The 12231-nt window shown below is 36.6% G+C and overlaps 1 pseudogene; it reads left to right on the top strand.

Moving 5' to 3' along the window:
- Positions 1-8190: 8190 nt before the first annotated feature.
- LOC114053989 lies at positions 8191-8475 on the top strand (annotated as a pseudogene).
- Positions 8476-12231: the final 3756 nt, after the last annotated feature.

Genomic DNA, 12231 nt, shown 5'->3' with positions numbered 1-12231 from the left:
TTCATCATTTCTTATAGCACAATAATATTCCATTATGTCATATACCATAATTTGTAAACACCAAAGTCTTCTAAGTAACAGATTCTGGGAACAGCCTCCAGTTTTGCCCCTCACCATTTCCCTACTTCAAGAAGCACATCAGAGCAATTTGCACAATCTTTCCTAGATGCTCAGTTGACTTTACAATTGAAAAGAGAGAGTAAGTTATTTTCTAAATCCTTAAAAGATAATAGAGAGATGATTACCTAGTGGGAAGCATTGTGCCAAGGCACAGAGGAAAAAGAAGGAGAATAGGGTAGATTCATCCTCACCTGGTCAGATTTGTTGAAGTTGGAGAATGACAAGCCTTCCCATGTGTACCAGAGAAGATGCTTTTAATACAGGGTAATTGTGTTTGACCCAGTTTGAAACAAGAGAAAGTTCCATGTATCCTGGAGACATTCTGGTTCCAGAGAGTAAAAGAACTATAAAACCTTCAGCTGATTCTCAGGTATCCTTATTCCATTAACTCATTGCTTAGAGGCCTTGGGGTTAACCAGCTCCAACTATACGGAGAAAGGGCAGGTAGGTGCCACAGTGGATAGAGTGCTGGGCCTAAAGTCAGGAAGACCTGAGTTCAAATCCAGCCTCAAACACTTTCTAGTTATGTGACCTCAGGCAAGTCACTTAAACCCTATTTGCCTCAGTTTCCTCATCTGTAAAATGATCTGAAGAAGAAAATGGCAAACCACTCCAGTATCTTTGCCAAGAAAACTCCAAATGAGGTCATGAAGAATCAGACACAACTGAAATGACTGAGCAACAATAGCAAGACGGAGAAGAGGGAAGCAAATCTAGCAAGAATTAATGCTAATTAGGGTCAGCTAGTTGGGGCAGTGGATAGAGTACCAGCCCTGGATTCAGGAAGACCTGAGTTCGAATCTGGCCTCAGACCAAACACTTGATACTTACTAGCTGTGTGACCCTGGGCAAGTCACTTAACCCCAATTGCCTAAAAAAAAGAGGAAAAAAAAGAATTAATGCTAATTCATGGGAATAGAGGATAATAATAGTATTATTATGTATTTGCTGATAGAATATGGAACCACAATGGCAAACAGTGGAATACCCTAGTCTTTGTTAGAACCATTCTTAGTTTAATACTATGAATCATTGGGACTATACAGGTCTCTGAGGCAAAAAGACCAGCTGGAAGTGGGCAGAGAGTCTCTATTAACTTTTTATGGACCCAAGATTAAGGAGTAAAATAGTATAAACTGGTTAGTTTCTTAGTATGCAAACAAGTTTCAACATCTTTTGAATGTTTGCTTCCAAATGTTATTTTTTTTTTCATCTAAAGGGGATTTTTCCAAACGAAAGTTTATTAATTGTCTCTGAGGTTTCTTTCTGTCTCTTGTCTTGCATCATCTCTGATTCTATAACTTCAGAGATGATTAAAAGCAGGGGGCAAGTATTTTCAGGCCAAATATTTGAAAACAAAAATTGCCTTATGAAGACCCAGCCTACATATGTAGAAATTTTGACCCATGGTTAAATAATACTTGAGATTTTAAATCACTATAAATATGTTACATAGCTGTTTTCCAGTCTCATAAGTGTAAGTTTCTTAAATCTTGGGGTTTAAATGATGAAAAGTAGATGGCAAGAACAGTGAATGTTTACAAAATTCTGCAATTATATCATTATATTAGAAAATCACAGCCCTCTAACTCCCACACTCTCTTGAAACCAATCTTCACCTCTATACATGCAGCTCTCATCAGTTTAAAAGGAGGTTCCACATAAAATGGGAATTGATGTCTTACATATAAGCAAATTACCAATATCTTAGGAGAAAGTATAATCACAAAGTTACTAAACATTTGATTCTCTTTTATTTTAGTTTTCTGCATCCCCAGGGGATAGTCATCATCATCTTAGAATTCTAGTATTCAGGCAACAGTCAGAGATGTCAGCTCATCTTGGATCATTCAGTAATTTATTTGTTTAATCAGAATTACAGATCATATTAGTTTTAAGTTTTTTCTAGATGTCAAACAAAGAATGTTTGGTCAAGAACAAATGTTTGATTGCTTTACTTTAGACCTAATATATAGTCCACAAATTCTATCCTTTCAGTGAAGTGTACTAAATTGGGTTTAAGTACTTTCACTTCTCTCCCTCCCACCAACACTGTAGTTCTAAGATATTAAACATTTTAAGAATGGATAAAATCACTCTCAAGAAAACCTTTAAAATGTTATGCTCAACTGAAAATTTTCAGTTTCCTTCTTTAATAGAAAATCATAGCTTTAAAGCTAGAAGTGCTCTTGGAAATCATCTAATCCAATACCCTCATTTTACAGATGAGGATATTGGAACTCAGTATGGTAAATGATTTCCCAAGTTCACACAGACAGTAAGCAGCAGGAACAGATTTTGAACCCATGTCCTCTAACTCCATGGGTTTTATTTTTCTATGTCCTCTCTTCTCCACAGTAATTTGCTACAGGGTTGGGTTCAGTTTATAGAATTTAGAGCTAAAAAGAATTTCAAAACCCATCTAGCTCAACCTCCCATTTTACAGTTAAAAAAACACCTACAGAGCTTAACCAACTTCTCAAGGTCCCACAGGCAGCAAGTAGCAGATCCAGTATTCAAATTCATGTCTTCTGATGCCAAATACAATCCACTTTCCACTACACTGTGAGTATAGTAACTTTTTAAAAATAACATTGGCTCGATGTTGAGTTCATGGAATCATAGCAGGATCATACATTAAAAAAGTGGTAAGATAAATTTTCTGTGGCCCAATAGAAGATACACTAAAGAGACAAGATACAAGCAGAAAGTACGTGAAGTTTTATCAATAGGGAGAGAAGGAGAAGAAGAAGAAAAAGAAACTATCTAGAAAGTGAATTTCAACATTAGACCTTCTCATAGCCCATAGATGTGGACAGCATCTCCTTAACAAGAAAACAATCAATAAATGTTTATTAAGCACCTACTGTGTGCCAAGCACTGGTCAAGATTTATCACACAGGTTGTAAGGAACAGAGCTAGAATTGAAACTTGGTGTCTGATTCCAATTCCTGACCTTGTTTCACTCCAATAAACTATCTTTTGAGAAATGTCTATATTCCTTACCTAGAACCAAACCAAGGGTACAGTAGTAGGAGCTCTGAGTACTGATTACTAGAACAGCAAATAACAGGCTCCCATATCGTTGAAGGACTTAAAGTGGAGGCATCATGACCATTTTAGAAGATTCCTCTTCAGGTAAAGATTGTACCTTTGAAGATCCCTTCCAACATTGATAGAAAAACATGTGGAGATTGAATTTGCTAAATTACATTGTGAGAGGTTGTGAAGGAAGGTTCTAAAGACTGACTGGACATGAGAAGCAACAGAGAGGGAGAAACCAGAAATGAATTTGAGATTTCTATTCTAAGTGACTCTGAAAATGGTGGTACCACTGATAGAAGTGGAAATGTATAAAGAAGGACATGGCCCAAGATTTGTGCAAGAGTAAAGACAAGATGTAGAAGATGATGAGTTTGATTTTAAATATGTTGAATTTTATATGTTATGGGACATCCAGGTGAAAATGACCAGCTGGTAGTTAGAAATTCAGGGCAAGAGTTGAAGAGAGAGGCTGGGACATACATTTCAGAGTGATCTGATATTATCTCTCATTTTTCTCTGTTTCCAAAACCAGGAATGTAATAGATACAGTAAAATGTTATTTTGGAAAGAAACACCCTAATCTAGTACTCTGGAAATTAAGAAAGATAGTGATTTGGATAGCATATTATTAAGGTTTCTTTCTTCTTGCTAGGTTGCACAAGAACATTTTACAAAATAAGAACTGCAATCTAATTTTTCTGACTCTATTTGGCCTGTGACAGGGTTGAAAGTTAACCAGAGGAAAAAAAGATGATTTATGAGTTAAGGAAAATCCCTAGTCTGTCTTATTTACATTTCATTCACTTTTAAATGTTAAGCCAATGATATTGATTACTATTTTACTACCAGTATTTTGCTACTGTTACAGACCAAGTGCAATACTAATAGGCTAAGTGGCATTGATTAGACAAGGGAAGAAAAATAGAACTGAGGAAAGAAAACAGAAGGCTGAGCTCCAGTATTCTCTGCCCCCTCCACCCACACATTAATCTAGCTATTCTGACAACTGAAAAGCTTTCATTTACTCTGTCCCTGAAAACTGAGTCAGTACAAGGGATAACACATTTACAAATTTATTTCTTTAATAAGTTTAGACCTAAAAGTTCAGTCTCCAGGTGTTTTTTAAACTTCTTAGGGGAAAAAAAATGAACTCAATTATACAAGAATAGATGTTTTTCTACATTTACATTCAGACAAGTTTCCAAAAGATCAAGAGGCAATCAAAAGATCAAAAGCCCATTTTGACAAGGCCTCTCTCTATTAGTAGATAGATGAAGCTTGAACTGAAAGAGTTCACCAGCTTTGTTGGTTAGCTTAGGCAAAAGGTGTTTTACTTAAGTTCAGTTCTAGGAAGAGAAGCATGTAGGGAAATGGTGCCAAAGTTCAGAGAATGAAGGGTAGATGATCTTTACCACTCCACAAAATGGAGACTCTGGGAAGAATCTTTGAATCTTTTCACCATTCTAATTGACTTCCTCTGGGTACTCTCCAGATTGTCAATATCCTTCCTAAACTGTGGCAACCATATCTAAAAATAACACAATAGATGTGGTGTGATCATAGTAGAGTACTGTAGGACTACCACTTACTCAGTCCTGAAAACTATACCATGCTTACTGCAGCCCAAGATCACATGGGCATTTTTTGTCTGCAGGATTATATTATTAAATTTATATTGAGTCTTTACTTCAACAAAACATAGATCTTTTTTCAGATAAACATTGTCCAATGCTGACCTCTCCCCCCTTTTTAAATTTTTTTAAAATTTTTAAAATTTTTTTAATTTTAAAAATTTCTTTGAATTCAAATTTATTATATTTTCAGTTTCAAAATGTTGCCATCCTCCCTCCTTCCTTGTCCCCCCAGCAACTGAAAAGGCAAGAAAAACATATACAAATACATATAGACATTCAAAATAAATTCCTACATTAGCCATGTTGAGAGAGCAAGAGAAGAAAAAAGAAAAGTATGCTTCAATCTTCACTCTGAGTCAATCAACTCTCTCTGGATGCAGATAGCATGCTTCATCATAAGTCCTTTGGAATTGTAATCAATCATTGTGTTGATCAGTTAAGTCTTTCAAAGTTCATTATCTTTACAATATTGTTGTTATTGTATAAATTGTCATTCTGGTTGTACTCATTTCACTTTGCACCAGTTCATACAAATTTTCCCAAGTTTTTCTAAAATCATTTCTTTCTTCATTTCTTATAGAACAGTAGTATTCTATTACATTAATATATGATATCTTGTTCAGCTGTTCCCCAAATGATGAACATCCCCTCAGTTTCCAATTCTTTACCAACAGAAAAAGAATATATATATATATATATCCCATCTTGTGTTCATATAGTTGACTTCTTGCACCCATATAAAACTTCATCCTTATCAAATTTCATTTTCTTTGATTCAGTCCCATGTATTAGCCTATAATATCTTTTTCTATGCTGACTCCAGTGTATTACGTATCCCTCTAGGCTTTTTTTATCTGCAAATTTGAAAATTTCATCTACATCTTTATATAAGTCATTGATGCAAATATTAAACTGTATAGGGCAAAGGACAGGTGCTGAGGCACTCAGCTGGAGGTGGAGGCTAACCATAATAATACTTTTCTTTGAGTCCAACCATTTGACCAGTTTTTAATCCATTTGGTCATGTGACGATCTTGTCCACTTCTATCTATGTCACAATAATGGCATGAGATACTTTGTCAAATGCATTACGAAAATGTAAGCCAATTATATCTATAGTATTCTCTGCTAAATAAAGAAGGAAGGGAGGGAGGAAGGGAGGAAAGAAGGAAGGAAAGAAGAAAGGAAGGAAGGAAGGAGGGAGAGGGGAAGGAAGTGGGGAAAGAAAGAAAGGAAAAAGAAAAAGAGAAAGAAAGGAAGGAAGGAAGGAAGGAAGGAAGAGAAAGAAAGAAAGAAAGAAAGAAAGAAAGAAAGAAAGAAAGAAAGAAAGAAAGAAAGAAAGAAAGAAAGAAAGAAAGAAAGAAAGAAAGAAAGAAAGAAAGAAAGAAAGAAGGTTTAGTCTGGCATGGGTTATTTTTTTTTAATTATTTTGACTTTTATTGATAGTTTATTTCTTATACTACATTCATTTTAGAATATGTCCCTTTCTTGACTCCTGTCCAATTACCCATCCCTTATAATAACAATTTTTTAAAAAAAGAAAAAAGAGCAATTCAACAAAGCCAACTGGAACCTCAACTCTATCTGACAGTGAGTGCAATGTTTCACATCCATAATCCCCCACCTCTGCAATAGAGTAAAGGAAGATACATTTTCTCATTTCTTCTCTGGAGTAAAACTTCATAATTACAACCACACAGTGTTTAGGGTTTTGCAATGGTATATTATTTTCCTGGTTCTACTTACTTTACTTTACATCAAGTAATATAAATCTTTCATGTTCTCTGAACCTTCACATTAATCCTTTCTCTGATTGGAGGGTGAGGCTATGGATTCCAAGCCTATATTTAAGAAGAGAGCTCAGCTCAGACATCTCCTTTCTCACCTGACTACACTACTTTAAAACTTCTCTGACTATTCCCCCATGTCCCAGTGTTGTGTACTCTGCCTGACTACCTCACTTCCCTTTTCAATTTCCTTTTGTGTGTTATCTTTCCCCATCCAATGTTCCTTAAGGGCAGGGACTGTCTTTTTTTTTCATATTTGTATCTATAGTAATTATCACAGTACTAGATGCCTAATAAATGTTTATTTATTGATCTTAGAGGGCAGAGATATTCCTTTATGTTTATGTACCTCAATTCATATTTACGCATTCCCAAATCAAAGGAAACTTACTTTATTTTTAGTTCTTTGCCAGTAAAAAGTGACAATATGAATGTTTTGGTGATTGTGACTGACTTTCTTGGGGCATATGTTTAGCCCCGAGATCTCTGACATTTTTATCACTTTTTCTAAGCATAATTCCAAATTTCTCTCTAGATTAATTGGATGAATTCACAGCTTCAACAACAGTATTTCAGTGTGCCCATCTTCCAGAAGTTATGTCAACATTGATTATTTCTATCCTTTTAATGACCTGTTCCTTATGAAACCATTTTAGCTCTTTGTGACTATTATTTCCTGTTCTAATCATTAACTAACAATATCCCTTATAGTATGATACAGAATTTTCCCAGAAATCACAGTGGCACTCTCTCACTGACTTAGAGTTTGAAGGTTCCATTTTCTTCCATTTTTTGAAAATAATGACATTTGCCTTTCTCTGGTATAATAGTACCTCTTCCTTTCTCCCCAGTCTGTATAATATTGTTGACAGAAGTCTCATAATAATATTTAGCTATTCTTTAAGTAGCTTAAGATATAAATTTTCTAAGCCAGCTGACTTGGAATCATCAAGGGAAGCTAAATGCTAAGAATTACTATCTTTCTCATACAAATGGGAAAAGGACCCACATATACGAAACTATTTCTAGCAGCTCTTTTTGTGGTGGCAAAGAATTGGACATTGAGAGGATGCCCATCAATTGGGGAATGGCTGAACAAGTTGTGGTATATGAATGTAATGGAATACTATTGTGCTGTAAGAAATGATGAACAGGCTGACTTCAGAAAAACCTGGAAAGACTTGTATGGTCTGATGCTGAGTGAAGTGAGCAGAACCAAGAGAACGTTGTACATAATAACAGCCACATTGTGTGATGACTAATGTTGATAAACTTAACCCTTCCCAGCAATACAAGGATCTAAGACATCTCCAAAGGCCTCATGATGGAAAATGCTATCCACATCCAAAGAAAGAACTATGGAGTTTGAACGCAGATTGAAGCATACTATTTGCTTTTTTTTTTTCTTCTGTTGTGTTTTGTTTCCTCTTGCTGGTGGTTCCTCCTATTGGTTCTAATTCTTACTAACAACATCACTAATGTGAAACTATATATAATAGGAATGTATATGATAGCCTATATCAGATTGCGCGCTGTCTTGGGGAGGGAAGTGGGGACAGAGGGGGAGAAAAATTTAAAACTCGCTCTCATCTCTCTCATCTTCTGTTGCCGCTGCCATCTTGGATACTGGCTGCGTGCAGCCCATCAAGCTAGCTCAGGTCACCAAGATGCTGGGCAGGACCAGTTCTCAGGGCCAGTGCACCCAGGTGCGCATGGAGTTCATGGACGACACGAGCCAGTCCATCCTCCACAACGTGAAAGGCCCCGTTCGGGAGGGGACGTGCTCACCCTGCTGGAGTCGGAGCCTGAGGCCCAGAGGCTGCGGTGAGACTGACCAGTGGAGGCCCCTAGGCTGCTGGTCGTGGAAAGACTGCTAAGGGATGTGTAAAATAAAGAGTTTTGTCTAAAAAAAAAAAACTAGAAAAATTTAAAACTCAAAAACTTATGGAAGTGATTGTTGATAATTCAAAATAAATTAATTTTTAAAAAAAGAATTACTATCTTTCTACTTATTACAGCCCCCTGTTGCCCATATTTGTTCTGTCCTTAACAGTCTAAAGATCATTCCAGTGTTGTCACATTGTTCATTTTTCATTTTCAAAGACCAATGACATCATGAGGATGATGTGTTGACTTGTGCATGAACTGGATTTAAGTGAGGCAGAGTTACACAAAGTCATCAGCCTACTCTTCCAAAGGGTCATTGAAGTCCAGTTGTAGGACAAAAGTCAGGACAATTGGTGATGGCCCAGGATGCAGTGGAAGACCTTGGCATCTTTGATGTCTGAGTGCGTAGGACAGCGATGACCCTTACCCTAATTAATTCAGAGGCTTCTCCAGGTAGAAAGTAGAAAGGATTTTATTTCGATCTCAAAAAAGGGTGACTCACACCAAAAGGAGGTTCGATGCAAGACCGAAGGTGGTATCAGCCAAACAAACATTTTAATAGGTTCTAACCGCAACTCCTCCCTAGCCCCTACCTCTTATCCCATTGACTAGGATTCAGAGGTCACAATCTAAACACCAAAAAAACTACCCCATCAACAGCAGAGGAAATTACAGAATCATTACATAGGTTTCACCTGTCTCCCACTCCTTCAAGTATCCTCTTAGTACATCCTGTTTTTGTTCATTTCAGATCCTGGAATAATTTGTGGTGGTGATTATTTTTGCAACAATTTGAACATATCCATCTGGGCTATTTACAAGCTTCTTGACCTGGGCACAGATATACATATATATTATTATTAGGGGTCTTTACCTTATTTTACTTATTTAAGTTTAAATTTTGTGAGGGGTCTTCACCAACCTCACTCGTGAGCAAGATCTAATCACTTCGAAGTGCTCCACAGCACTCCTTCAACTGCCTTTTAGCCAATGGAATAAATGTTCTCATCCACTAATTCTACCAGAGGAAATCTTTACATGCTTGGGGTAGACATCCCCCTAACTCACCAACAGGTGTGAGGTCTTTCAATTACCCTCAACCTGGTTTAGTCCATCTGCCAACATAGTTTTAAAGGTGTGTGGTCACTGTGCATGCTACAGCTTTGATCGTTATTATCGTCTCTTCTGTCCTAAGTCTTATCACTTCTCTGATCTTCCTCTTTCCCCCATTGGAGCTAAAGATATAGACATTTTTGTTGCCAAATTTCTTTCCTACTCTCAGCTTACTTCAAGGAACCAAGCGAAGGGGAACTTGATGTCTACCTTTTTTTTTTGTGAGGCAATTGGGGTTAAATGACTTGCCCAGAGTCACACAGCTAGTGAGTATTATGTGTCTGAAGCCGGACTTGAACTCAGGTCCTCCTGAATCCAGGGCTGGTGCTCTATCCACTGCATCACCTAGCTGTCCCTTGATGTTTAACTTACAAAGCACTTCCAGTAACCAGAGTTGTCTTACCCCTTGGTCACATGTCTGTCCTCTCTAAACTTGAGCCCATTTTCCCCTGGACTCTATATGCACTGATGGGAGATTGTGTCCTCAAAAAAATTGAGAGGGGGAATTTTTCTTACCAATAACACCTTAGAAAATATTCCTTTTGGAAATATACTTAGTCTTTTACAACATGACTACTATGGAAGTATTTTGCATGACTACACATGTATAACCTGTATCGAGTTACTTGCCTTCTCAATGAGGGTGGGTGGGGAGGGAGGAAGGGAGAAAATTTGGAACCCAAAATTTTAAAAACAAAAGATAAAAGAAAAATTTGTTTTCACATGCAACTGGGAAATAAGATATATAGGAAATGGGGTATAAAAATCTATAAGGCCCTACAGGAAAATTGAAGAGGAAGGGGATAAGAGAAGAGGGGGAGAGATAGAAGGGAGGGCAGATTAGGGGTATTCAGAATGCATGCCATTTTGGGGGAGGGGGAGGGACAAGATGGGGAGAAAATTTGGAACTCACAATCTTGTGGAAGTGAATGTTGAAAGCTAAAAATAAATTAATTAATTTTTTAAAAAATTCCTTTCTAATAGTTTATTGTTTGATTGATATCAACTGATAATCATTGGAAGTGGGGAGCATGAGAAGGATGTTGTAAACTATAGCATTAGGAAGATGCCACCCTGCTAACCTACCCTTAAAACCCTGAAGGGAATGTTGTAAGCTCAGGTCTGAGGAGTCTGTCTCCCAATGCAAATGATGGTTAAAAAAGAAGTTCCACTACAATAGCATTACGTCTCAGACCAGCAAAAAGTGCTAGCTTATAGAAAACTTCTTCTCCAAATTTTCAGTCTTTGTGGCTCCTACTGTACATCTACTTTTTGATGAATACTTGAACAGTTATTGTTTTGATTCCAAAGAATTTTCTGGGCATTTGGAATTTTTAGGGCAAAAAGATAATATCAATTTCAACAAAAGTCATAAAAAGGCAATTAAAATACTTATTGCAGGGCTTATTCTAATGTTAACAAATGTTTTATTATTTTAAATTATTTAAAATTGTTATGAATAATCTGTAATGTTATTAATCTGAAAATTAATAATATTGTAATAATAATTTCCTGACTTCCTCCAAGTCTCAAGTAAAATCACATCTTCAACTGGAAGTCTTTCCAAATCCCCTTTAATTCTAGTGCCTTCTATTTTTCAATATTTCCTATTTTTTCCTTCATATAGCTCTACTGTTCATATTTGTTCATTGTTTCCTTCAATAGATTATGAGCAACTTGAAGGAAGGAATTGTCTTTTGCCTCGTTGTGTATCTCCAGCACTTAACATAGTGCCTGGCATATAGTAGGCACTTAAATGTTTATTGATGGACTACAAATGATAAAATTAGTTTATCCCTGGCTTTAAGGTCATCAAATTTAACACAGAAAGATTTAGATTTATATTTATGAAAATATTTTGCCACATGAATCTTCATCTCTTGATATTTTCTTTAATAGTTCAGGGTCAGTAGTTTCATTCTACTGATGATGAATTGTTTGGTTTCCTAGTCACTTAACCTTTCATTCCTAACCATGACCATTGCACTTGAATAATTCTAGAAGTTTCAAAGAGCTAATGCATCTCCCCATAGGCAGAACTCTGCCAGTATATCAGCTTAAGTAGCAAGGGGCAACATTCCTTAACGTTTTGTTTTTTGTTTTGTTTTGTTTGTGAGGCAATTGGGGTTAGGTGACTTGCCCAGAGTCACACAGCTAGTAAGTCTTATGTGTCTGAGGCCGGATTTGAACTCAGGTCCTCCAGGGCCAGTGCTCTATCTACTGTACCGCCTAACTGCCCCCTTTAATGTTTTTAATAAGAATATAAGTTTGGTTAAGTAAGTTTGATTTACCTTAATGGGTTACTTAGCATGTTAGAAAACTGTTTGTATTCTCAAATAATGTGAAAGGTTCTGGGGGTGATAATCAAAGTCAAACATGGCATGTTTAAGGAATAGTGGAACTAGTGTACATATTCAGGAATTTGTTTTGCTTGACTATGCTTATTTGTTACAAGGTTTTTTTTTCCTTCCCAGGCTTTACCACCATGCCTCAGTTGCTGCCCCTTCTCCCACTAGTGAATTCCTCCATTTTGAGAAGGGGATTACCTAAATTAATTATTATCTTTTCACTGTTCTTGCCCAGAATGGCAGGCAGAGTGGGCAGAGGGGGCAGAATGTGGAAACAAACTAAATTTAATGTGTTTT

This window comes from Vombatus ursinus, unplaced genomic scaffold, assembly GCF_900497805.2.
Source record: "Vombatus ursinus unplaced genomic scaffold, bare-nosed wombat genome assembly UNPS02014812.1, whole genome shotgun sequence".
NCBI classification, from domain to species: Eukaryota; Metazoa; Chordata; class Mammalia; order Diprotodontia; family Vombatidae; genus Vombatus; species Vombatus ursinus.
The sequence above is the reverse complement of the archived record's forward strand: the minus strand, read 5'-3'. Positions and strand labels throughout refer to the sequence as shown.